The sequence below is a fragment of the Balearica regulorum genome, chromosome 3 (genome assembly GCF_011004875.1).
Source record: "Balearica regulorum gibbericeps isolate bBalReg1 chromosome 3, bBalReg1.pri, whole genome shotgun sequence".
NCBI lineage: Eukaryota > Metazoa > Chordata > Aves > Gruiformes > Gruidae > Balearica > Balearica regulorum.
In genome coordinates this window covers 107,401,075-107,428,474 of record NC_046186.1, presented here as the reverse complement: position 1 = coordinate 107,428,474, position 27,400 = coordinate 107,401,075, and the positions used below count along the sequence as shown (strand labels likewise).

At 44.7% G+C, this 27,400-nt stretch overlaps 1 long non-coding RNA gene across 3 annotated transcripts; it reads left to right on the top strand.

Annotated features, from left to right (window-relative positions):
• The first annotated feature begins 428 nt into the window (after nt 1-428).
• On the top strand, nt 429-26,557 carry LOC142601127 (uncharacterized). 3 transcript variants are annotated; one of them, XR_012834732.1, is made up of 5 exons: nt 429-1,000; nt 1,581-1,799; nt 5,330-5,403; nt 23,825-23,960; nt 24,988-26,557. It is a non-coding gene; the product is annotated as an uncharacterized LOC142601127 (long non-coding RNA). The 3 variants fall into 3 exon arrangements; XR_012834733.1 differs by lacking the exon at nt 1,581-1,799 and having other exon boundaries at nt 436-1,000; XR_012834731.1 differs by lacking the exon at nt 1,581-1,799 and having other exon boundaries at nt 436-1,269.
• The last annotated feature ends 843 nt before the right edge of the window (nt 26,558-27,400 follow it).

Here is a 27,400-nt window from a genome sequence, read left to right as displayed (position 1 = left end):
GCCGAGGAAGGTGTGCCAGCAGCGCTTCCCAGCGACCCTGGCTCGCAGGCCGGGATGAAATATATACATACGCGTATATTTTACACATACATATGCACAAACATATACATAAAAATATATGTTCTATATATACATAGAATATGCATATGTATAAAAATATACATGTATGTACACACACACACACACATATATATAAAAACTTTCACCAGAACGAGCCAGCAAAGCTGCCCGGACCACCACCACCACCACCACCACCACCTCCTCCTCCTCCTCCTCCTCCCCCTCCTCCCCCCGCCCCCCAGCCTCTGTGCCGGGCCCCGGCGTGGAGCGGAGGGGCCTCGCACAGCTCCAGCGGCGACCCCGAGCGAACTCCGGCCAGAGCCGAGCCCGGCACCAGCCCAGCCCAGCCCGTCAGGAGGGCAGCCAGAGCCCGCAGCCCGGCAGGGTCAGAGCCGGCACCCAGCCCCGCCGTGGCAGCCTGGGCAGCCGCCGCTGTTTACCTGCTCCCGGCAGGGCACCGGCTCCGCTCCGCTCCCATTGGACCCGACGCACTCTGGCCCCAGCGCTGGCCGGGGGTACAAGCACGCCAGCCAATTCGCCGCAGAGACTGTCACTCGGCGAATGCACTCGCCTACTAACCACTTTTCTCCAATGGGAGAGAAGGGTGGGAAGAGGGACGGCCAATAGAAAGGCGGCTCTTCCCTCCCTCTCCCTCCGGCGGTGAGGCAGTTTGTGAGGCGGTGGCGGGGCCGCCATTGTGGGGCGGTTGTGGGCGGTGCCCGGAGATCGCCGCTGCGAGGAGCCACCGTGGGCCGCAGTTGGCCCGAGGGGCGGCACTCGTGGCTGCTGCGAGCGGGCGCCGGAATCAGGTGCAGGCTTCTCCCCTCAGCGGTAGGGAGGGAAACCGGCGGCTCAGCTCGGCTGGGGCTCTCTCCTGCCGGCTGCCGTTCAGTGCCCAGGCGCAGCCACGAGTGGCTCTGTGGAAGCACTAAGTGTACAGGTGACGGGAGTGAGCGCTCTGGTAAAGCTTCTCCTCGAGCTTCGTGACTGCATCCTCACGGCTGGATGCGTGAAGTTTATTATGCCAGTGAAAAGCAATTTTGAATTAATTGCTTGAAAACGCCCGGCTTTACACCCATAACATAATGTTTTTAAAGACTTTGTAGCTAACAGAGCCACCAGTGGTTTTAAGGCATTTAAATGCTTATCTATGGTCTGCAGTAAATGGGAAAGCTGGGCAAGTGTGCAGATCCTGATTGAAATAAAAAGGTAAGGGGGAAGCATGGAAGAGTAAATTCAGAAACCAGTGGAAATGGCAAAAGAATGTGGTTTTTTGGAGTTGTGCCCAACCTCTGCTCAGTTTATAGATCAGAGGGGTGAATAAAGGAAAACTACACACATTTTCACATGGTTTGCTATGGGTGTGAGAAGTTTGTATTTTCCGAGTGTAAGCCTTTTTGTTTAAAAAAAAAAAATCTAGCATGATAGTAAGCAAGATAATCCTGCAGACAGATGTAACTGTTCTTCGATCAGCACACAAACCACTCCTGTGCCTCTGTTGTTCCCTTTGCTTTATCAAGCAACAGTTAAGTGAAAATAAGATTCTGGCAGCTCTGTAGCACTTGTTCATCATCTGTGGGAGCAGAGACACGAACTGGAGTCATGGTAAATTCCCTCTGCTGCTGTTGTCACTTAGGAAGAACCTCAGGCACAGACACAGGGAGTATTTACAGCAGAGCTTCACATTCCTCTTTGCTTTGTGCCATCCGTGATGATCCTGCATACAAAAGGAATGAAGGGTAAGATGGCAATGAAGGAAACACGAGGTACAATAAGCGAAAAGCCCCGCTACGTATCATTGGACAAAATGGAATTTTTTGCAGATTCCAAATCTAAGTTGGTCATCACATTCTTTTCTCTGAATTTCCTGCACAATATTGGTGACCTTCCTTAAACCTGCAATCCTTATTTTGAGCTGCTTCGCACACAGAAAAAAAGTTACAGGTAAAATTCTTCAGAGCCCCAGAGAGCTGCCTAGTAAAACATAGCCAGCTGTCCTTTGCCAAGGTAGAATCTAGCGAAATCGATAAACTGTCCTTGGCTGCATTCTTCACTGGCAGAGCTCTTCGTAACAGAGTTCTCTCAAAGGTTGTGTCTATCCTTGGTCTTTGTGCTGAGCTGTTGAGTTCTTTTTCACTGGACACTTGATCCAGCTAGAGGGGCTTTTTTTAATGGGAATGTCTCTGATGAATTGAATCCTTTGCACATTGTACACTCAGCTGTTTGTCAGTTTTGTTTAATATTAGGAGAAGGAGCAATTTTGGTTGCACTCAGATTTTCTACAACTGACAGTAGTTTTACACCCCTTTACTTTTATGTGGAGCTTACATATCTGACACAAATTTGGAATAATAGTAAAAATATTTATCTGCTTTAAAACATTTTGCATCATCAAAGCCAAAGCATTGACAGTTTTCTTATGGGTGAATTTTCTTCATTTTTCACCAACACCCAACAGTGTCTCCCTTATTCTTTTCTCCTTCAGCTCACTCCATTTCTACTATGTAATGGACACAACAATCTTTGGTAATTAATGCTTTTTTTTTTTTTTTTGTCCACTCATCCTCATCCCTTTTTATGCCATTTTTCCAAATTCTAGGTTAATTTCACTGCCTTTCCTCTGTCCAGTTGCAGTCAGCAATGTATCTGTATTTACCTTTATCTTGGTAGATGCCCAGGCCTTGCAAATGATTTTGGTGTGTTATCAAGGCCACATGCCCTAGAATTCTGATGCAGGTTCCCCTTTTTCTTCAAATCCTGAGACTTTAAATAGTAATACTGAGTAGTTTTCATTTGCCTTCCACTTTTTAAATCTCTTAGGAGATTTTAATTGCTAACACCTGTTTTGCTCCCCCCCCCCCCCCCCCCCCCCCCCATATATCATAGAGAGAGAAGTGGAGTTTTCTCCCCACTTCCTTTTTGAAAGGAAAGCTGAGGCATCCACACAATCCCAAGCCTCCTGAAATCAAGGCACGTGGATGTTCACCTGAGTTGGCCAGGCTTTTAGGAAAAAAGCTCTCTTTGATTTAACAGCAGGTAACAGATGCCCCAGTCAGCATGGCCATGTGGATTTCAGAGGCCGTAAATACCTGAAGGTTGACTAAAAGCCATGCTCATAATCAGGCCGCAGGACAAGAGAGATGAGGGTCAGGTCTTGTCCTACCCTTACTAACAGCTCTCTTCCTTAATTGCTAGGTGGGCTTTGTTGTCTTCTAGGGGCTGAAAGGATAGAAACCTGTTCTACAAGCCTAGCTGGCCTTTCTCAGCCACTTTAGAAGCTAAACTTGCAGCTTTTTTTCTCTCTTAAAAATGCTACTCTTGAATATGAAGGGCATTAATGCAAAGTACAGAGGTGTCTATTCAGGTCTCTGGCCTGAAGCTGAGAGACAAACAAGTTCCTTGCTTCTTTCCACATTCTCTCTGGATTCTTTCTTTTGCTCTCACCCTGTTGGACAGGTGCAAAGAGGTGTAGGTCTTGTGCAACCTAGCAAAGGGTTTTCAGAGAAATTACGGGTACTGCAACCTTCATGAAAGTACAAGAACTAACGGCATCGGGGCCCTGGGTATGTGAAAGTCAGCTGTAGTTCTGAGAACGTGTATTCTGCCTGCTTCCTTTGTAGTTTTCAGAGGCAAAAATCTAGCTTAACTCAGTGTTCGTCTTCTGTCCCCTAAAATGGATAATAGGAAGACAAATAATTGTTTCAGTCTCTCCTTCCTTGAGAGTTATTAACCATACAGCTTTCAGTCAGAATGTCCCTTCACATGTTTTTTTCCTAGCTGCATCACATGAGAAGCATCTGACCTGAGAGCAAGTTAAAAGATTCTTTGAGCAAAGCCCTGCACTGTATTCATATGGCCGTCAAAAGTATTTCTGCTGGTTTTCTCTTCTTTAAACAGATCTGTGAAGTAACTTCCTTGAAGGATCTCTCACAGATAATCGTGTCACAAGCTGCATCGCAGCTTTTTGGCTTATGAGATCAGTGTCTCTCACCAGAAGCAATTGTTGCCAGGCTGGTGGTTGTTTTGAAGTACATAGGGACATTCTGTGGATTGCCCTAATGTGCTCCATTTTAGTACTTAGACGTTTACAGTAGGAGATCTCAGGGAGTTTTTGGTCATAAACTGTTACAATCCTCCAAATATATCCAAGGAATTGTGACTGGTTTATTTCAGGAGGTATAAATAATACCCGGAAATACGACTACTGACACAAATTCAAACACTGAGATGCTCCCTTGGATTTCGAATGGAAACAGACACAACACCATCTGTCAAAATAACATTAAAACCTCTTATGCTTACACAGAAGTTAGGAATAGGGTCAGGCCCAACACATCTGAGGTTTTATGCTAGAATAGACAGTGCTACAGTACTTCCCAAGAGTCTTGCTCAGTTTATTCCTCTCTGTAAATCTGCAGTCCCTCAAGGAAAGGTCATTACTGAATACCAAAGTAAACATTTTTCTCGAAACTGAAGGACATATGCTCATTCCTAAGATTACTTAGCATGCAGCCAGGGCTCATGACGCAGTGCCACCTGTGGACAAGTATCATATATTGGTGTCACACCTCGTGTTAATTTTTAAAGAGTGATCCCACCTTCTTGTATCCATGAAACCTCAGATCCAACCAGACAGTTTAGACTTATGCTCCAGTACTGAGCACCATGGCATATCCTTCTGTCTAAAACAGAGATAAAATAAGGATCTAAAGTCGCCCAGACTGTAGCCTATTGATCTGACTCACAGAAGCACACCTCCATTGTAAGGGGATACTCACCAGTTGTACCATGAATGTTGCATAGACCTGAGATCATCTAATGGTCCATTCATGCCAGGGTCTATAGCATCATGAAGCTGTGTAGATGACTGCTTTCTAATGTATGTAGAAATGAGCTAAACATGACACTCGAATCAAACAGACAAGGCCAAGGTGGTGGGAGGGGAACAGGAATTAAATCTGGTTAAGTGCACAGTCACAAAGCAACCAGTGGTGCATCCAAATCATTGCAATGCCACCAAAGTCTTGCTTTTAAGCACAGGCCCTTTGCAGGCCCATCAAGGAGGAGCTCCAACAGGAGTGCCCCGTGCAGAGCTCCTGCTACCACGGTGCTCTCTGGACCACTGTCCCATTCAGTTTCTCCTGCCTCTTTATGTACATGTTTTGTACAGTTTTGCTAAAGAATCAAGTATCTCTTTAGGAGACAAATGCACCAGCCTGAAAAGCAGTATTATGCCTTTAAGGTTGTTGATGTCTCTTTGGCTTTCCAGATCTTGGAACAAATCCTTCAGACAAACCCAGGCTCCGAGAGATCAGCAGACCTGTTCATGTGACTTAGAAAACTGTGAGTTAACACTGCTCTGCTTTGCCTGAAGTCAATGATAAATCAATAATGACTTTAACTGAAATGAGGTCAGTACTGGGAAAAAGGATGATATATGTCTAACTTTTAAAAACGCACATGACAGACAAAACAAGACGTTCCCCATAACTACGTGAATGAACCTGTATAATTTACCTGGGCCTTCTGCTGGTAGTCATCGTGGGGAGGACGTGGGTAAGCAATGTCAATTATACATTAATATTCAAATAAATCCTTCCCGGGTTGTATTTCAAGGAGTTCCCTCCTCCACAACCTATGAAAGCAAGCTTTGCTGTCTACACTAGGGGGCAGAGGGCTTCTATGCATGGACATCTATCTCCTTGGTAGCTGGATTAGCTGTTTGACATAGATATATCTGCAGTCTCAACTCTGTTACACTGTGTGATAATTCTTTGAGGGGATTTTATCAGAACAGATTCCTGCGAAATATATTAGGTGCTCCTATGGCCCTTTGAGGAGAATTTATCTGTGAAATTTCTCTCGTTGCAAAACTCCTAACACTACCAGAGCAATGTTTCAAAGCCATCTGTTTGCTGGATTCCCCCACAGTGTTCAGGCACTCTGATTCAGCCCAGCTTGTCTCCACTGGCACAGTTGTATCATGACCCGTGTTCTCGTTGCTGGAGCTGCAACTGTAGGAGCAATGGCAACAAAACTGGATGAATGTAGGTAAAAATATCTTTTTCACTCCCGTAAGTGGTAAGGGGAGAAGCTTCCTATTTTGATTTTTGTTTAAAAAAAAAAAAACAAAACAAAGCTTTATCACTTTCTGTTTCTGAACTTCATTCATGTACTCAAAGAATCCATTGTCATATTTCCGCAGGCTTCTCTGCACAGAAGCACTTAGAATGGTTTATCTTACTAATTTTTAAAGTAAATTAAATAAGTTTGTTTTCAACTCCTTCCCCTTCAGTAGGAATGGCCATTCCTAAAATAACCTTTACTGGCATTTAGTTTATTTAACTTTGCATTAACACCATTAAATCAAGCCTTAAATTAGGTTTTGAACCAACTTACTTAGACTGGTTCATGCCAGTTTGATTTTCAATTATGTGGTAATGAAGAGTTTATTACATTTTAAGATAAATTAAATAAGAGAGTTCATACAGGGATTTTCTGCTGATCAAATAAAGCAGGTTTAAGGCAAATCTACAGTTAAACCACTGTGGCTTTTCAAAACCTTGAGGCTTTATTTTTCCTCTTGTGCAATGAAACGGTAAGCAAGTTGAAGAAAAAAACCAAAGGATTTCTTTTATGTATCAGGGAGGTTCAAATGTAGATCTCAAATTAAGGAAATAACAGTAACTAGTACATCCTCATCTTCTTCTTTATAACTTCCCTCCTCTTTTCCACATCTGACTGTCGTGTTTTAACCCCAGCTGGCAACTAAGAACCACACAGCCGCTTGCTCACCCTCTCCCCACCCCCATGGTGGGATAGGGGAGAGAATCAGAAGGGTAAAAGTGAGAAAACTCATGGGTTGAGATAAGAACAGCTTAATAATAGAAATAAAATAAAATAAAATATAACAACAACAACAACAATAAATTGTAATGAAAATGAGAATAATAAAAAAAAAAAAGAAAACCCAAGAAAAACAACCGATGCAAATGAAAAACAATTGCTCACCACCAACCAACCAATGGCCAGCCTGTCCCTGAGCAACAGCAGCCCCCCACCCAACTGGCTTCCCCCAAGTTTATATGCTGAGCATGATGTCATATGATATGGAATATGCCTTTGGCCAGTTTGGGTCAGCTGTCCTGGCTGTGTCCCCTCCCAGCTTCTTATGCACCCCTCACCTTCTCATTGGCAGGCCAGTATAAGAAGCTGAAAAGTCTTTGACTGCTTGGCAACAACTAAAATATTAGGGTGTTATCAACTTTATTGTTATACTAAATCCAAAACACAGCATTATACCAGCTGCTAGGAAGAAAATTAACTCTATTCTAGCTGAAACCAGGACACTGACAAGCATCAATTGCTTCAAGAACTTCAGAAGTTAATTATTTTTAAATTCTGCAAGGTTTTGCACTTTGCTAATGAATCATACTCCTCATCTGTAATTTTTCATAATCACTGTTAAGCAGGCCTTTTTCCATCCCATTGTCATATTTCACCCAAATCACCTTGGTGTTCCCATACATCTCACAAATATTTTCACATAACAGTAATATCTGTTTCCAGAGCAGCAAAACTTTGCAGGCATTATGGGTGACACTCATCCTTGGTCAAAAACTGTCTTCATGAAACACAGTCATACTGTAACTCTCACAGCCAGCCAGAGTTGACTGTTGGTGGTGGATAAACTCTATCCATTTGAGCCTATCTGTATTTGTCTCCCAAAGCCCATGGAGAGCCTGGAGACCATTTCAGCCAGGGCGGGGTTGAAGTAGAGCTGCTATTTAACAGCTCACATAATGATATACAATAGTGAAGGAGAGAGAAATGAAAGAGAACAGCACATAGATCTGACATTGTCAAGGTGAAGTTAGCCTGGCAGAAAGTCATTACTCAATTACAGAGGAGAGGACACTGCAAATAAAGAAAAATCACAAACATTCATTTGAATACAAGCTAGGGGTTTTCCAAAAGATCTGTGGTATCTGTGGAGGTGTACTTGTTTTTTCCTAAATGCACATGAGGAACTGGATATTTGCACAAATACAAACAGTGTGGTCCTAATATAAGCAGGAGGGGAAAATAGCCGAAAAGACAATGTGATAGAGTCAATGTGAGCATGTGGGCAAAGGGAGCTGTTGCACCAGAATTTGGATCAGTGCTCAGTGATGCAGTCTGAATTCCCTGAGACTGCTTGGTTCAGTGAGGAGCTTTTCTGTGCTTGATATCCTTGGTAAAAGAATACCCCCGCTCTTAGGACACATTGCCTGACAGTCACCAAGCAGTTCAATTCCAGCATCTGTGCTGTCACTGAAGGTAGCATAAAACTTGGCAAAACTGATGGTGGGTGTAGTGCTGTCAGAAGAGCTGCAATACCCATATTCAAAAGAAAAATACACAGTTCTTCATGACACGTAGGGAAGATGCAGTTTCCTCATGTTCCCTATCAAGTCAGATGAGTTGATACAAATGCCAGGAAAAAGCAAATGCAACTCCACAGATACCTCCATGTTATGTGTGGATGACTTACAGCTTGTATTCAAATGAGAATACAAAAGCTGCAGTAAGTAATGTCGAAATCAGATATATTATTTAAAAAGAAGAAAGATGCCTTCACTGTAATTTAGAAAAGGAAACAGTAATGGTGATGACTTTCTGTGTGAGGAAGAGAAGCATATAAGAGACCAACATTTCCCATGTACTCATTTCAAATGCTGAATCTGAGACACTTTGGGCCTCTTTTTTATACATGCTGAGCAGACAATATTCCACACTTGTGAAAGTCACGAGGTTCATGAAAGTCACGGCTTTCATGAAGGAAACCAGATTGGTTTCCTTTTAGACATACAGAAAGAGAGACACCAAAAATCACTGTCCGGTTTTTAAAATGTTGGTCTTTACCTCTCCCTACCTTTGTTTTCCCACCTGCATGGGAAAGATGATAATCATTGAGTGAAAAGTGCTCTGAGGCACCCCCTCCGGGGAGCGGGTGGCAAAGCACTATGTTAATGAGGATGAGCAAGGCCCACTGTACTGCACACAATGACAACACTTAGATCATTTCTCACCCACCTCTGCTTTCCTCCCTAAACTGCATTTCTGTCTCCTGAGTCTTTCTCAGAGCTTTTCATACTCCTGTTTATTTTAGCATTTATACAGGAGGTTCCATAACAACATCAGATTCATTTAATTCTTCCACATAATGCAGCTATCTTAAAAGCCAGTTAAATCATTTCACCTCTTAATTTCTTGTCTCAGACAGCAAGTGTGACAATTTTTATAAGCTCAAAGCCTACTCTGCTTATTCAGGGAAGATTCCTTGTGAACGCTGAATCAAGTCTAGCCTTCAGATCCCACTCTGTAGTTGAAACAGTCAATGCCACAGCAGATGCACTCAGCAGGTGATGGCAGATGAGTTTTCCTAGATCTTGAAAAGATGAACTTGTTCTTGTTGTAGAGGTTATATGTGAACACAGAACCTCTGTTGATTCTAATCTCAGTGCTGAGCTACTGTGTGTAATGGTCTCTCAATAGCCACCTTGTGCGCACTAAGGGAATAAGGAACCTAGCTCTTCTGATAGTGAGGAGGGCCTTTAACCGCTAGAGCCAGAGTAGTTTTGCTGTGGAAAGGAAATGGGAAATTTGTGCAGCAAGGAGAGAAGAGCTTGTGGCTTGGGCACTCATTTAGGATGCTGGTAGTCCAGGCTGGCTTCCCAGTTCCTGCACAAACTTCCTAAATGTTCATACAACACAGAGATAGGGACCTTTCCGAGGCCTGACTTGTTCCTGAGAAAGTAAACTCTTGGACAGAGAGACTCCTGCTTATGATATACATGTGGTTTTCACTTTTGGCAATGAGGTTCTGACTCTTAAGGTCACTTGAATAAATTTTCAGTTTGGTGGCTGAGCCAAATAAATCAGAGTTGGGCTGAAATCAGTTTGAACTAATCCATAGTAGAGATATCTGGGGTTTATTTGCATTCACAGGAAAAACTGTAAAATGTTGCTCTGAATTGTGGAACATACTTCATTCAACCCAAAATGAAATCTTTCCTTCTTAAAAAACTTATAGTGGAAAAAGTTAAATAGCAGGCTAACATTATAAAATTGCTGATGGTAGTAGCCACCTCTTCTGCAAACACAAGGACTCATGTAGGCAGTGTAAAACCCAGATCTGAATATCTTCTCCATCTGAGATGATCTGAGCCACATCTCCCATTTCTCACAGAAGCGTCTCCTCAAAGCTGTTCTGCATCCACCAGATTTAGTAGAGTGAAGAACCTTGCCTAATGTTGTGATCTGTTTTGTCTTGTGCTTTGATCTTGCTGTAAAGCAAATACATTTCTGACATGCTGAATAGTTCCTTTCAATGTTAATAACATTAATGTAATTTTTGGTTCAGCCAAACTGTACTGCAAAGTTGATGGACAGTTAATCATTCTAAGCATGTGCTGAAAGAGGCCAGTTGTCAGCATCTCTGAGCTTTGTTGGTTTATTTGAACTACCGAATGGACTCCTATAAGTAGGATATAATCTGCTATTGAAATCTATAAGAGAGTGCAAAAAGCATACAAATGACATTTATCATTTGTATGACATTTTGTCAGCTTCCTGGGGACTTTTCTAGAAGGACTTCTCCTTTCTTTATTATAAAGAAATATGAAATAAAACTTATGCTGAAGGGATGTACCAAATACTTTGATCTAAATTTTAGCTTATAGTGTTGGGAGGCTTTTTGCTGTAAAATATTTCTTGTGAAGCCTGAAACAAGCATAAGTTGACTCATTGAAGAAAAATTGAATCACAAAGAATAGCTATTTGAATGTACACAGCAATGAACCCAAACACCTCTGTTGTTAGTGTCTGCAAATTGTAAAATTGACTCTAAATACCACGTGAGCTGACCAATCCCCACCAAAGGAGAGAAAGAAAGAACAGCAGATGGAACAAAGAATGAATAATCCAAAAACCTTTAACTCTACCTCCTTCAAAATCAAGACTTTTTTGGAGGTCTGCAGTCCAGTTTGTGCCAGAAGTCCTGATAAAACATGTCAGACTTCTGAAGAGGGATCATATTGCAAGATGGAGATCTAAACAAACAACTACATCATTCTATTGCCCCTCTCATTCCAGAAAGTCATGCACCTTTCTTCATCGTTTTCTAGTGTTCTTCTGTGCTTCTGCCTCTCCTTGTCATCCTAACTCAGGGTCCATCCTGCCAGATGCTGAGCTCACTGTGGTGCTCATGCTGCCGAGCGCTGAGTGCCTTTGAAGCCATTGGAGGCCTGATGTGTCTTGCATCAGGCTTGTTCACTTGAGTTGTGTCACAGGGTGTCTGTTTTCCTTGGTTTCCAAAGGTTTCCTGATGGTCAGCAATGTTGTACGGTGATAAACAGTAAGATGAGCTGTTCTACAAAAGGAGAGAGAGAAAGAGGACGGAGGGAGGGAGGGAGAGAGGGGAGGGAGGGAGGGAGGGAGGGAGGGAGGGAGGGAAGGAAGGAAGGAAGGAAGGAAGGAAGGAAGGAAGGAAGGAAGGAAAAAATGGGTAAAAAGGAAGAAGGATGGGAAGGGGGTGGAGGGAGAGAAGGAAGGGAAAGGGCATTGCTTGCTGACAGTACTCATTCCTGCGAATCCCAGGGTCACTGATCAATGCCAAGCATCCAGTGGTCACTGAGCGCTGGGCTCTACTGTATCATTTCCGGTGTGCCGTTAAAAACATATCCACTCATGATGGAGACAGAAAGGACAGTGTGTGACTCCTGTAGGACAGCTGTGCAACTTTGCCAGCAGCAACGCTGTTGTTATGCCCAGATGTAATGTAGGATGGGCAGGAGAACCCCAAGTCTGTTCCCTGCAGCTCCTCTCTTCTAGTCTGACCTGAGGGGAGGAAGGGGCATTGACTCACCAAGACCTATGAATGATTGGGTTTGTGTGAGTGGCCCTTGGTGCTGGTGCAGCTACCGGATGAGCCACACGCTGCCCTTTTGCTGAGTGTTTCTGAACACACCGCTAGTGCCTGGGGCCTTTGGCTTCCCTGGGCTGGAGCAAACCAGTTCATCTCCCTGCAGGCAAACCACCGGGGTGCAGAGACGGTAGAGACAGGACAAGACAACTGGAAACGATTTCTTATTGAGAACATAAACACTTTATTATTTATTTCTATGGCAATCTATTTCTAGCTCTATGACACTCTATTTGCTTGGTACCTGTGCTGTATCTAGTGTTAGGGTCCAACCCCATTGCCTGCAGCTGCACTATTTGGATGGCAGGATTGCAAGTAGGGCAATGAGGGTATGCTGGAGCTTGGCAGTGCGGTGGCCTTGGCATAGCAACAGCAGAGACTGCTGCCAGCATGGACGTTGAAAGCCATGGCTCACAGAAGGGAAGCAGGCTAGCCCAGGGAACCTGCATAGCAGCTGGATATAGATGCCCAAAGGGAAAGGCAGGAAGCCCCAGCCCTGGTGTAGAAGGACTGTTTGGTACAGGAGGTAGAACAGGGTGTGGTGAAGTGGCAGTGGTGTGGACACCAACCAGGGTGTGGCTGTTGCCTTCTGGTGATGGGAATGTACAGGCACTCCCAATCTGGGTCAATGCTTCAGCACGTGGCTTGGTAGGTGTGGAGGTGCTGGGTGCTGATATCTGGGTGTCCGTTGTGAAGCTGCTATGAAGGGATCATTCTCCTCTGCAGAAGCAGCTCCTACTGCTGGCTGAACATCTGGGCTTCTCCTCAAGCGGTCTTCCTTCAAATCCAGGTCCAGTGAGAATGCAGCTGGTGCTGTGGTTTTTATACCAGCACTCCACTTACAGGTTCATAGCAGGTGGGGATAATCTCTCTTGAAACAGGATTATAATAGAAGAATAACTAAAAAATGCAAAGGAGAGGAGTTAGGTGCCATCATTTCCAGACTGAGAAAGACAAAGCTACAATAACAAAGCATTTGATTCAAAAAAGACAAAGATATTAAAAAGGCCTCTTCAGGACATTTTAAACCTAAAGTTGAGGCTGAATAAAATGTTATAATACAGTTCTATTAAGTCGTAACCCCTCTTATGTTTTCGGCATTTGGGAGTAGAGAAGTGTAGGATTTTCCAAAGCATAAAAACGGATGTAGAAACCCAAATACCACTGTTTTTTCAGCCACTTCATTGTGGAATGAATATGTAGGTAATAATATGATGTTGACATGTATCTTGTCAGCATTCAGCAGATGCCACAAGGATATGTAAGGTTTTGGTACAGCAAGATACAGAGCAAGTATGAGAAAAGCACAATACGATGAGACTGTCTTTCCGCTTCCTGGGCTGAAAGTAACCGGACATAACCAAAACCTATTTTTTCAGCATTTCTGCTCCTTAGAAATACTGCATCAAGAATTGCTGAGAATGACCAGAGAGACAAAATCAGGACATTCGCTACCATCCTCATCTCCTACCTTGTAAAGACTTATTGTATCTGAATGTAAATCTATCCCACCAGAATATCCTGAAAATTATTTCATGTGTAGAGGACTGATGTACCTTGCCAAAAAGCAGAACCTGCTGCTGCTAGTGCTTGAAGTTCATCAGGTGAGGCAGATGCTGGAGAATCCCCTTCCATTTTGCTGAATCTGTGAAGATTAAGCTGATGAATGAATATTTTCATGGACTCAGTTTCAAAAATTTGCAGAGGTCCTCTCTTTCCCAGCACTTCCTTTTTGAAAAATCTTTCAGCAACCACTACACAGTTTCTAACATCATCCCACCAAATTGACTGAAATCAATTGCTTCCAACAATTTTCCACATTTTCTTCAGGAAGAAGGGGGATGACAAGCTTTGCCAGAGCTCCCTTGCCAGGTGCAAAGGGACCATCACCAGCGGTTCTTCTATCACATACTGGAAGGACAGGAGAAGTGGAGAATGCTGACTCAGCTGTCTCATCCGGAACAGAAACCCAAGATGTTTCTGATGAAGAAGGCTCCATTTTCAATTTTTTTTCTCAGTTTGACTGAAATTTCCAGCTGTAGCCGTTCACCTGACCAGCCAAGCTTTGTCCTGCTAGATAAGATGCAAGATGAAGAACAATGGTGTCAGCTCCCTGGGGAACCCAACTGAAAGTTCTCAAATGTCACCACAACACCCGTGCTGTGTCATGGTCACATCACAGCATGGCCTCCATCTCCTGGCAGAATAAAGCAGTGACAGAAGAAGTTGCTAAATAGCAGTGGTTGCTTTTCATTTAGAAAGCTGCAGATGTTTTGAGCCAAGGGTCAGGAAGTAAATAAAACTGCATTTGCATTTTATAAGTCCTGAAAGGCCAGCGCTGCGTTCAATTGCCTTTAGGATTTGATCACCCAGGAGGAAGAGGAAAGGCTGCACTGTTAGGAGTAGCAATGCCCCAAACCTGAAGTTTTCCAGTTGGGCACCTTTCACCCATGCAGAAATGTCTGTATCCTCTTTATTCTTATGGTGAAGTTCCTGCTTCACCACCTGGGCAAAGAGTTTTGATTAGCAGGGCTGAGGCTGCAGCCGTTGCCTGACTGCTGCGCTTGCAGGGGTGCTCCTCCTCTAGGTATGGCTTCCCCTTCTCCATGTGGTGCCCGGACTAGCTCCTTTCTGGCCTCCTTTATTTACCTGTGGGTTCTCCAGCTGAAAAGAGCTGCTAAAAGAAAACAGAAATCTGTTCCAAGTGCCTCCCTGTTTTTTCTGTAGAATAACGCATGCTCTGTAGCTTCAGTAGCACCGCTTCTGTAGTGGGCTGTTCATGTACAGAGGTAATGCTGTCAGCTTTCAGCAGTGTCTTAGTGGCTGCTCCATAGGATAAACTGTAAGTAAAAGGCTACCTAAGTAAATTTTGCAAATGAAATAAACAGGAGCTATGCATCCCACCCCTTTCTTGGGTTGGCTTCCTATGCTTTTATTTGATATCTACCCTTCAGAAACCAAACCGGCAAAACTAATGATGCTCTAGCAAGCTTTTAAATTCAACCCTCTCTGCAGGACTGCATGTTTTTCAGTGAAGAAAAGATTTGATTGAGAGCCTGTAGGAGTCAGTGATTCTCTTCCCTTCAGCATTTGGATCAGGCCCTGGGAGTTTTATGAAACCCTGGCAGAAGTGTGAGGACAGTAAGTTTGAGCCCGAGAAGCACTGAAACAGTACAGGCAGAGCTAATAAAGGCTGGGAGTTTGGGCAGAGAGAGAAGGGTCTCCTTGAGCTGCCTGAGCACCACTGAAGGACTGGCCCAGAGACACATGGAGCAAATCAGCTGGACTTTGCTATTGACCTGCAGGGAGAGGATACGATGGAAAACAAGGGCTGTCCGTGTGGGCTGAGAAGCTGTGGCTGGGCCAAGCTAAGCAGAGGCAGCTGCAGACGAGCTTGTAAAAGCTACTACAAGAGCTAATACAATAGCTGTGTCAAAAGAACAGCTACTCGCAGGGACTAGTACAAGTAATGATGTACCTTGTATGTTGGCTTTACTAAAGTTCATCATGTAAACGTGACCGTATGCAAACAGGAATGACCAAAAAGGCTTTAGCTATTATTAGCTATTTAGCTCTGTCCCTCTCTAAATACAGAGCCGAGGCTGTCAGTGCAGTCCAAAGACCCAAGGGTGGTTCTGGTGTGGGCTGGTGGATGGCTCACTCTGCTGCTGCTTCCCTGCATTGCCTTGGGCATCACACTGTCGCTCCTGTTGCCTTCTTCTTTTCTTACTTGTGCGGTGAGGTGGACCAATTTCACCACTGCAAAGTACTCAGAGATCTTCCACTTGTAGCTGCAGAGTTACCTATTCATTCATCCTGTTTATGTTGCATCAGCTTGTTAAAAAGAAAGGCTGTCCGGTATGCTTACCTTAAATGTGGATGGAAAAAATATGTCTACCCAGTGGAAACTGATTTGAATTCAGTAGATTATTTAGTACCTTGTATGTAAATCCTTGCTTTCAATTTTTGAATAGTACAAGTGAAAATAGGAAATGTGGAAAAAAAGTATTTCCTTGGAGACAGTGCTCTAAGGGATGTTGAACTGAATGCTGAAAGAGATAACTTGACCAGTTTCTATTCCAGAGACAGCTGAATTTCTAATTTAGGTGCACAGTATAAGACCTGGTCCATAGCCCGTTCAAATCAGTAGGTGTTTTTCATTGGACGTAACCGTGTAACATATGCAGCCTGTAATTTGTGTTTCCTGCTACAGTTGTTAGTTTTTGTGGGATTTTTCATGGATTATCTAAATGCTAGAGAAAGAGCCAAAACTTATTTCAGGTGTGATGTAATCCACTTTATGGGATTCTTCCCAGGGACTGATCTGATTTATTATTCTCAAATTATTATGATTATTTCAAATGTAACCAAAATTAATTAAAGGCTTTCAAGCCCTGCTGATACTCAGAATTGCATTTGATACTCAAAATTTTTCATTTACTTATGAAAAAGCTTCTATAATTTTAAATGCTTAAGCGTATTAACAGAGAATATTTGACTGTAATCTCATCCTTCTGTAAGGATTTGGAAAATCAAGTGCTGTAATAGTTATCCGAATTCCGTTTGCCTGGAACACAGCTAATGTCTCAACTAAACAAAATCAACCAAAACTCACCAACATTTATGCTCACAGAGTGTTACAGACACTTTGAAATATTTGAAAATTAAAATGGAAAATAAACCATCAGAGTTATTCCAAAACCAACCCATCAAGACTGCCTTCTCAAAGACAGCATTTATCATTGAGAACAGGTTAGACCAGATGTAGGCTTTTTAAACTGATACGTTGTTGGAGATAGAACTTGACACAAAACAGTTTTTAGAGAATGCAAGGCCCCACCTTCTGCTTTTACAACTTACGGTACCAAGCAAATGTCTCCGATTCCCCCAAACTTGAGAAAAAAAACCTGAGAATCATTTAAGCATTAAGAATGGGAGAGCATAGTTTTGACAGAGAAAAAGATGAAAGTAATTTATCATTTTTTTTAACAGAAAATGAAGTGCAATATTGACTTTAGGCATTAACCCTTTCTGAGAGACATCATCTCTTAACAACTGCCAGGCAAATTTCTTCAACAGTTAAGTGTCCTGCACCATTCCTGCAAAGGTCATTATCGTTCTTTTTCCAAAGTAGCCAAAAGCCGAGACACATTTTGTTTCCGTGTAAATGCAATTGTAATGCTTGTTCGTATTGACAGCTTGCATCTGAGGGACTCTAACCTCCTTCCATCCATCTTTAATCTGACACGAAAATGTTTGTCCCACACTGAAGCTGCCCCAGCACTATTTTCCTCTGAACCCCTGGTTTGCCAGGGCTGTAAGAACTCCCCTGGTCCTTGCAGTATGTTTGTCTTGGATACACTGCAACCGGAGGTGCTACTCAGAGTCTTGCCATGGAAGTTAATTTTTCCATCAGAAAGCAAGCTGGGGAATATGGGAAAACAGAGACAAGGAGTGCTACATTTCTGCAGAGACTCAGCTGGCCATCAGCCAGCAAAACCATTGCTGCAGTCATTTAGTTTGGGGAAAAAAAAAAAAGGGAAATTTCATGTTTGATGACAATATAATGTCAGAGTCCATGACATCACTTGCTTCCAGCTGCTGATTAATCATGTGAAAGAAATGAATTTGGACATGGAACTGCATTCAGAAAGGAAGTAGGAGGGAAGAATTTATCAAGTGTTTGGTCAAATTAAATAATTTATTTTTAGAACAGCCCAGACCCCCAATTCTGTCTGTCCCTGTCAGATTCATTAAAGTGCCTGATTGCACTCCTATATGATTCAGTCTTTTGGCTTTCGCAGAATTCTTACAGGTTTCCCTATGAGCAGAACTGGCCATCAATTTAGGAGTTTCAGTGAGGCTGAGCAGTGAAAGAGTCCCTGGCATGGGTGTCAAGAACTTTGAGGAGGCTTCCTAGAGCACTTACCACTTCCCGTAACATGGGCGTTTTGGCGCTCTCATTCCCCTTATCTGAACTTTCACAAGTATTCCTAAGAGTTCACAAAACCTGTGTATACTCATCACTTCTCATCCTGGTTGATTTCCCTGAGACAGGAAAGAGAATGGGAATGTGACAGTGCAGGTACTTCAGGGCTTTCGACTCAGGGGTTGGGAACCATAAGATGCCACTTAAAAAACTCTGCAGGTGAGATCACTGTTTAGACAATAAATCTGACGGCTGGCATTTTGTTAGTTGTTAGAGTTCATCTCCTAGTCTCCAGTGGTCTCAAGTGTTCAAAGGAAACCCTGCTGCAGCAAAATGGAAGCTGATTTGTAGAAGACCAGAGTTTCACCTGTTATTCTGAAGTCCCTTTCAGAGTCTCTCCAGCAGCTAATGGGATGACATCCAGGGGAGAACTGGGCCCAGCTTGCTAAGCAGGAGAGTTCTGATGAACTCTGTTCTTTCGTTCATCACTGATGCAGCACTTTCTTGATTGCTAAGGCAGTCTCCAACAGTCTTTCCAGGCGATTTCAAGTCCGGGTATGCTCATGTGACATTCCCTCCAAAAACAAGGCCCTGCCTAACTCGACAGACTCACATAGGGTCTGTTCCTGCAAAGAATCCAAATTTCCATTTGTCTAAAGTCTGTTCCACCAACTGTAATAGATCTCAGCCTGATCCATTCTTTCTCCACATCTCTTTTTGAAACAATAAAAATGGTAGATGATTCCCTGATGGCTGCTGTTGCTGGTGACGCAAATGGCACCTCACTTACTGGATCCTGTAAGTCTTGTTCAGCCCCATCCATCACCTTCACAGGGAAGAAGAGATGTTAAGCAAACAGTCTCTTAATGATAGATAGGGCTGTAAAAAAGAAAAATATTTCATTGTTTCAACATTTTGTTCCTTTTAGGAAATGTCACAAATGTAAAACAGAAGGAAACAAGTGGTTTGGTTTTTTGGCTTTATTTTTTTACATAAAACACACTTGCAATCCAGTCCAAAAATGACCCTGAGGAGGGTTAAAGAGATTTGGTTGTGTGCCTAAGGAATGGAGTATCCCTGCCAACAAATGATGGGTGTTTCCATGATACTGTCTCTCCTATCAGAAAGGGTCATTCCAAGGCATTTCTCTGGCGGCTTTTATTAATCTCCCTCTCTCTGAGCCAGCAGGCAGGAAGATGTCAGACAGCTGAGCTCTTGCACCGTTCCTGTTCTCCTATTCAGGACAAGACTGTCCTCAGCCAGTGGTAGAGAACATAAGGGAACTGGCAAACCTCAAACATTTTGTCAAAGGGAGACACACTTGTAAAGTTAATCCTTAGCGCTCTGTCCGGGTGCCCTCTTCCTGCTCCTCATAAAACAGCCTTGAAGAAAAACAGTGTCAGTCCATTGTCAGTGGAGAGAAGACCACCATGGCTGCCAGCTTTTCCAGTGCCTTCAGCTGGGGGGTGCAGGCTGTGTTCACAAGGGGTGAAGAGGCAACATCTCCACTAGCCTCAAGAAGCCACAGTCTCTGAGGGCAAAGCAGCCTTCCTGGCATTGGGGCCAGCAGAGCCTCACCAGCCCTCCTGGTTCTCCCTCCTTGTGCTCTTCTTGCCCAGGCAGGTGTCTCTCTGTCCCCCTCACCAGACAAGTCCTGCTCTTCTCAAACAGCAGAAGCCTGTGGGCAGAGTGGCAGGAGCGTGGGTGTGTGAAGGCCAAGCTGGAGGGAGACCTGGGAGCTCCCCGCCAGCGAGCAGCTGAGCCTCTTTGCTGAGCCCCTCTGCGGCACCATCTCCTGCCAGCTCTGCCTGCCTCAGGCCAGCCTGAAGTCCTGTGCTGCTGTTGGGGATCATGGGACAATCTGGTTCAGACAACGAGAGCTACAGGTCTCTATAGCTGTATCCAGAAAGGAGGAGAGTGAAGGATGGAAAAGGATTGAAGAACGAGTGGGAAGTAAACATGGGGGTTCTGCCGAGGACCTGCAGGCCCCACACCTCTCCTCTTCTGCCCTCACTTTTGCATGTCATTGTTACCTAGGCAATTAGGTGAATTCCCCTTGGAAGAAGAGACCAGCCAGCTGGAACTCTGTGGTCTCCGTCCCCATTCGTCCGGAAGCGGGGAGCAAACATGTAATGTTTAGGAACCCATTAGAGCTGCAATCTACCTCATCAGCTATCATTCAGCAAGCATGGAAATGGATGGTTAATGTCTCCTCTTTGGGCCAGATCTTTACCTTCCCCAGCTGTAATAGCCTTTTAGATATCTAATTGCAAGGAACCGTTAGTACCTGCCAGACCATGAAGTATCTTTCACATTTTCCAAAGGAAAAGAAGAATGGGGAGCCCCTTCCTTGGAGCACAGAGAGATGTAAAGAGTGGCTAACTTCATGGCGAGGTGAGGGACTGTCCCAGCTCTTGAAATCTGCCTTCTTACTCAGACACATAAATGTAGGTTAAAATGCTTCACTTTAGTTACGCAGAGGTGAAAACTCCAGCCATATGAACTTGCCCAGCATTGGAGAGCACATGGTAATAGAGTGGGAAATGTCAATGATCTGAAACTCTGTAGCCTGCAGTGGCAGCTTAAAAATCTTTCTAGGCACATGCCCTCTCAGAGACAAATAACTGCTGATTCAGGACCAACCTGGAAACACTTGAGGAAGGAGGAGGGGCAGCACAAGAGGGAGCCTTGTCCTGGGCATACCAGCCAGAGGAGGTGGGAGCGCAGCAAGGAAAACTATGCTGCGTTGCTGAAATTGCCGCTCAAATCCAGAACTGGGGAGGCAGTTCAGAGAGCAGTTCGCAGCTCCAAGGGCGGATGGATGTCTCCGGAGTAAGGGCAGGGGGCAGCAGGGAGACAGAGGCTCTGAGTAGTACTAGCTAGCAATGGGAGAAGCTGCTCTTGGTACTATTACAATGCACCCTTATTATGCCTGGGCAGGCCTGTATGTGTGTATAGAAACTTGTAATAGGGCTGAAAATTTTCCTAGGTGGACATGTATGCTGTTCTTTCCATAAGGGTTTTACTTACCTCTAGTTGTTCAGAAGAAAAGCACGATTCAGTGTGTGGATCTCAATCTGTCTGGGAAAGATGTTCTTGCTTGAAACAATTTTATGTGCAAGGACTGGTGCTTTCCAGTGACTGTTATAATACAGCTGCTTTTCAGGGTCAGGGTCTGATGACCTTTGCAATTTGTTGCGTGGCAATGAACAGTGCTACACACAGAAAATAGCACAGATAATACACTGTTGTCTGGCAACATCATTTAGGAATATTTTCATAACTTTATTGCTTTAGCTGTTCAAAATTATGAAGAATAAATCTAGATCTGTCAGTTTATTAAACTGTGCTGTACTCATTCAAAGCTCAGCTTTGTTCCTTTCACAGACATAGGAGCAGACAAAGGTAAACATCTGTCCATCATAGAAATATTATGGTAAATCCTTAAAATATATTATTATACCACAGACAAAAATGGATTCTTAGAGAGACCCAATATGCTTTATTTTAAATTAAGTGCCCACAGCCCAGTATGGGCTTTAAAATTATTAATCATGTCCTCTTCAGTGCCCCCTCTCTTCCAGTTTTTCAAAACACAGAGATCACTCATTGCAGAGTGGAAACTTGGACAGCATTTCTTGTGATTCCACAGTCATCCCTAAAAGGTGCAGTGGACTATCACAAGCCCTGGAGGCTGAATATCCTCATCGTATACTACCAAACTCAAACCAGTCTATGTGACACACTGCATACTTGGTTTTTAGCTTGTCTTTTTCCTGCTGTGATGGTAGCTATCTCAAACAAGTGCAAAGCTGCCCAATTATGGTTATGTGGTCACAGTCTAGTGGAATAACTGTGACCCACGAATAGGAAAAACCTCTTCAGACAATGAAGCAGTATTTGAATTCCAATTGTTGTATCACCTCAACCACAGACGTAGGTACAACTTTTAGTAGCCTCAGGGTCCAACAGGGAAGGATTTCCCTTTATAATTGTATTTTTAATGAACCTCAGTAAAACTCAACAATACATATTTCATGTGCTCCTAGTGCCTCTAGTTTGGTCTGTGCAAAAAAAGGAAATGTTAATGCTGAATCATAGATTGCTCCCCAAACATGCACATCTGTTTATATTCTTATTATCAGCAAATAGCAACCGTGGGCCAACGTGTAAAGCCCTGCTGTGGTGCAGGGGACCACAGCTGTGGCACACACCAGCTGCAGAGCTGGGCTCTTCCCTGGCACCAGGAAAACACAAGAAGGGTGGCACTGAAACTGCTGGGTGTATCTGGACATAAAACCCATGGGCATTCACGCCAGACCTTCACATCTTCACCCCGGGGAGTTTACTAGCTGAGGGGAAAAGAAAGGTATCACTGGCATATATGCATTGCATCAAGAGGAAATGTAACATCTTGTGCTTGTTTCAGGGTTCCTAAACTTTCTTGCCTATCGCGTGCGTATATAATCCCTTGTCAGAGTACTTTGCTGTGCATAATATTTTCCATACATACATTTTAATCTCTTGAGCTCTGTAACAGTTCTCTGATGTCCTGCTGCAAAACCCGGAGCCTGTGAGCCAAACTGATGTTCTTAGCCCAGTGCTAATGCTCTGCATATGTGTGCTGTGCATGGATGTATAGGATGTATGCATCCCTTTGTCCAAGGACCCCAAGTATATATGAAACTTCAGGCAGGTCACAGCCACAAGTACCCTAGGAGATGCAGGACGTCTTAGCATGCACTGCCTGTTTCACAGGTGGGGGAAACAAGGCGGAGAGGCAACAAGCCACATTGCTAACACCCCGCAGCGCAGCAGGGGCAGAACCAGGAACAGACTGCCGAGATCTTTGGCTGGCTTCCTTGGCTGCGCTGAGCCGTATGACTTGGTGCAGCACGGGGCGAGGTGCAGGCAGGAATGTGCGGAGGAGGCTCCCAGAGAATAAAACTGCTTCCTTTGTGCTCTAGGTGGATGTACGAGCTCAGGCAGATGTGGGTGCAGCACACGGACTGCCCTAAATTACATGGACTTGCTACAGGTGCCTCTGCAGAGCTCTGGGTTCTTGCTCCCTGAATGGGAGCTGGCACAAAAGGTATTAACCAGTCAGTCGTTGCTTAATTCTGCCATTATATGTGTTCCTGTGGGATGGCAGGAGGGGACCAAATGGCCAGACAACACAGCTCAGAGGTCGCTGGGAGCTGGGAAAAATGGTGTTTTTCTGACCTGTTTTACCACTGAAGCAATGCAAAAAGGCTGGTGCAAGATAAACATCGAGAGCCCTTTTCTCAGACCTCTTTTCCCCTGCCAGTCCAGCCAGACCAGAAGTGTGCCATGCTTGTGACAGTCACCTGCCTGATGTAGACAGTTCTCAGCACATAATTCCATGTTGTGTTTCCTCTTGAGTCTTCTGTGGTTCTTTTTCTTGTAAAATATCAGCTGGATTTAATCTCCGTCACACTGGCTTAAACATAAAGTAAGTCTGCTGACTATAGAATGACTCTGTGTTTATCCATTTATTTCTGTATTTTACACGATCATAAGATTCAACTCACTGGTGAGGAAATGCTGTAAAATACTGACTTCCACTGCAAGGATGCTGACAGCCCTTCTGATGCTGAACTGGATGAACAGTGACAGTTTGGACAACTCATCTTTGAAACACAGTGAAGGCTGTCTTATCCAACCAGTCCAAAACATGACAGAGAGTAATAATTTTAAAAAATAAATCTTGTAATAAAGGAAGAATGGAAGGAGGAGGGTACTTTAGGATCACAGTTGTGTTATAATTAAATTGTTATGATTTTTTTCTGTTTTATTTTTACAGTCAGATTGATACTGAGTAGATTGTGGTCCATTCTGTCCTGTTCTAGCTTTATAATGCAGCCCACACCATATTAATTGAGTGTCTTCGAGGATTTAAGTGAATAGGATGACCAATATCTATCATGCAACTGTTCTCCTCTCTCCATGGAAGGTGGTATTTCTGCAGCACAGGACCTTGTTTCGGTAAGGTATTTTGGGGGGGGTGGGGGGGGTGGGTGTTGCTTGTTTTTGTGGTTTGGATTGGGGAAGGAGTTCTTCTTCAGATCAGTACATGTCTCTCTGGGTTTTCCCTAAGGAAGGTAGGTCAGGGGAAGGAACATACCATGCACTTAGAGTGGAAAGTGCTGAGACTTGCAACATATCTCAGTCTTGGGGAGTCTATTGCCAAGCCTCAGGCCCTCACAATGATGTGAGCATCATTGTGCTGGACTCCAGGGTCACTGTCTTCATTTTCATGCTCTGGCAACCTTTCAGATGCTATCCCAGGGCTCAGCACAGCAAGCCTTGAGATGTGGACCAGGACCACGACTCCAGAGGAAGAGGATGTACAAAGTAGCAAAGGACAGTTCTGCCTGTGGTTGAGAGGGTCACCAGCACCATACTGGTCTGCCAGGGCTCCCCTAGCCCTGGAGGGCTGTGCCTGGGAGTGGGCTTTAGCAGCGGTCAAAGCAAAACGTTAGCTAGGGTCACGGCAGAGGCTGAAAGGACTAAAACAGCCTTGGCTGTACTGTCTGCTTTTCCTATCCAGCATTCGCTTCCTGCACAGCTGATCTCCACTCCTGCCGGAACAGCCCTCTCATCCGGCTCCAGTAGGGCGCAGGCTGCAAGAGGCATGGCTCCCACCGGCAGCCAACCCTCCTCTTCCTCCCAGGCATTCACACACACACGACAGGGCCCGTCCTGCTGTCCCTACAAACAGCCACCACCCTGCAGGGTTCAGCAGCCCTGGCCCAGGGGCGCAGCAGTTGCAGCCCAGCTGAGCCACACATGCTGCTCATGGGGCAAAGCGAGTGCATTTGGGACAACTGTTTTTAAATAAGACATGATAATTAATGCATCTCCCTTCAAGTACACAGAGGCCCTGGGAGGCCGTTAACTTTGACAGCTGTGATTCCTTCCCCCAAACACTTAGAACCAGTGCGTCAGTTGGAGATGTTACACGGGACAGCTCCATGCCCTTCTGTAAGCACCCGTCCTCGCTTTATTTCAGGACTGAATGCATCCTGCAGTGAGTATATGCCCTTCCTAAGTGGAAGATCCTGTTCATTTTAATGGCCTCACTCTCTTGAATAAGGACAAGTTGCCCCCACAAAAGTTGTCCGGATCAACTGTTGCCCTAACCCAGCCAGCTTCAGTGTCCACAAGCACTGTTATTTTCTTTGGAAGCAGGAATTATAAATTCAAATGAAGAACATGGCTTAAGCAGAAGCAAAATCTTTTAAGACCCAGCATTGGACTTTTACTTGGACTTGTATGCTGAAACTGCAAGCAAGTCGGAGTGGAACCATCTTTTTGTTCTCTTTGCACAGCACCTAAGGCAACAGTGCCAAAGCCACGGAGAGGGCTCCTTGGCAGCGTCAGCAACTACAGCAGTGCTGGTGCCTGGAGACGTCCATCTGTCTATGAAAGAAACTCACCTCCCTTCATGCCTCCATCCTTGTCCCTGGATTGGACTAGCAACCTGTTTGAGTTTATGCTTTCCATTTAGGCTAACCTCAGACGCTCGGTTTCCACTTGATTGGAAACAAGTGTGCCGAAAAGCTGTCTGCTCTTTCTTCACTATAGACTGTGGACTGCTGCCTGGCTCCAATCTGGAAACAATTATTTCCCTCCTGTACCTACCCATTCTGAAAAGGGATTTATCTCTAGACTTTTTTTTTCCTCTTTCCACTTTTATTAGCTATTTCCTTCATAAATAAAAGCTTGTTGTTGTATATAATGCCCACAGAACAGCTCTAGCTCTGGACGTCACATATTCCTGTTACATGACAAAAATGCTGCCATGTTTTAGGGCCAGGTCTCCCTCAGGGAGTCTTGTATCAGTAAATGTGCCATAGTGAATTTGCCGCTCCTTTCTCTTGTTCTGATAGGATGAATATCTGATGGTGCTTGAATTTGTGTGACTTTGAGAAAGGACTTTAAGCACCCGTTGTGGTTACGCTGGCGTAAATACTCTTAAACAACCCCAAAGAATAGTCAAAACATGCACGGATAAGCAGGAGCGCTTGCAAGTACATGCAGATGCTATTAGCATAGTGCAGTGCAGCTGTTTTAAAAAAAGAAGGTGCATGTATTCTTGGATTTATTATTTCTTTCAAAAGTTCCTACTTTTTTATGTGTGTATGCAGACATGAGGGCATGGGAGCAAACAGATGACCAGAATCTGCAGATATTTGTAGACAGGGGGAAGTTTATGCCCATGAATAGTGCCATTATACTCAGTGGGGTCATTTTTCTGAGAAAGATTGATCACATACTTTATTTCATGAAAGACCAGTTCCTGACCAAGCACAGACACTGAGGAAACAGATTGGAGTGGAAAGAGTCTAAAAATCTCTTTCCCTGCACTGAATTCAAAATAGCATTTCTCTTACTGGAAAAACAAACATAAGCTCATTTTGGGTGTCTCTGTCTGCCTGTGGGATTGGCAATCCACACCTTCTGCAGATTTGGAGACCTCTCTGCCCCTGTTTATGCTTTAGAGGTTTTGTCTTAATTACAAAAAGCTGATCCGCTGTGACATCAATTTCCCTTTCTAGGGGAAATTCCTAGCTGTGAAATCCTAGCAGAGACAAATTGCTGTTCTTTTTTTTTTTTTCCCTTGGCCAGTCCAGACTAACCCCAAAACTGCCATCTGGGTTTGACCTTGACTACTACTTTGAGAGCGAATCGCAGAGCCTGCTCTCCTGAAGTGCTGACATACAGACAACTATTTCCAAGGAGTTATCTTGATTCAGAAATCATGCTGTATCACAGCCAAGAGCCTGCTCCCTCTGCCAGGCAGGACCCGTGCCTGGGGGGCCACAGGAGCTGAGAAAGTGCTGTCTGTGGCCTACCGTGAATCAGAGAGGACAGACGTTGTCCTGGACGTGTTAGCTACAGCCCGGCCTAAACCCGGGGCAACCGCAGGGACTGGATGTGCCTGTGACAGCATACAACCCTCGTGTTTGGCATCTGGGGGTGTCGGGGTCATTTCCGCCCATGGGACATGCTCACCCAAAGCCACGCAGCCCTGCAGAGAGGGCTTTGCACCAACTTTGGTCTGGTGAGAGCCACCAACGTGCTGAAAAGCAGCAGGACCGAGCTGCCGTGCCTGGAGTAGAGGGGATGCTGCGCGAAGCGCTGGGCTACGCCCTGCCTTCGAGCTGGGCACAGGGGGACGCGGGTGGCCCTCGCCTCCGCGTTCCTAGGGGTGCAGGCGCCACCCTTTGCCTTGCCGGCTGTACCCAGGGGAGGACTACGGAGGCCAGCCGGCGTAGGGAGGCTGGCGTGCGAATGTCCCTCCGCCCGGGGCCCCGCGGGCTTTGCCGGCGGTGCCGGGGCTCGACGCGGGGCTGGCCGGGGGGGCGCCGCGCCCCGCCCGGGACCTGCATCGAGCGCTCCGGCCGCGGGTGGAAAATGGC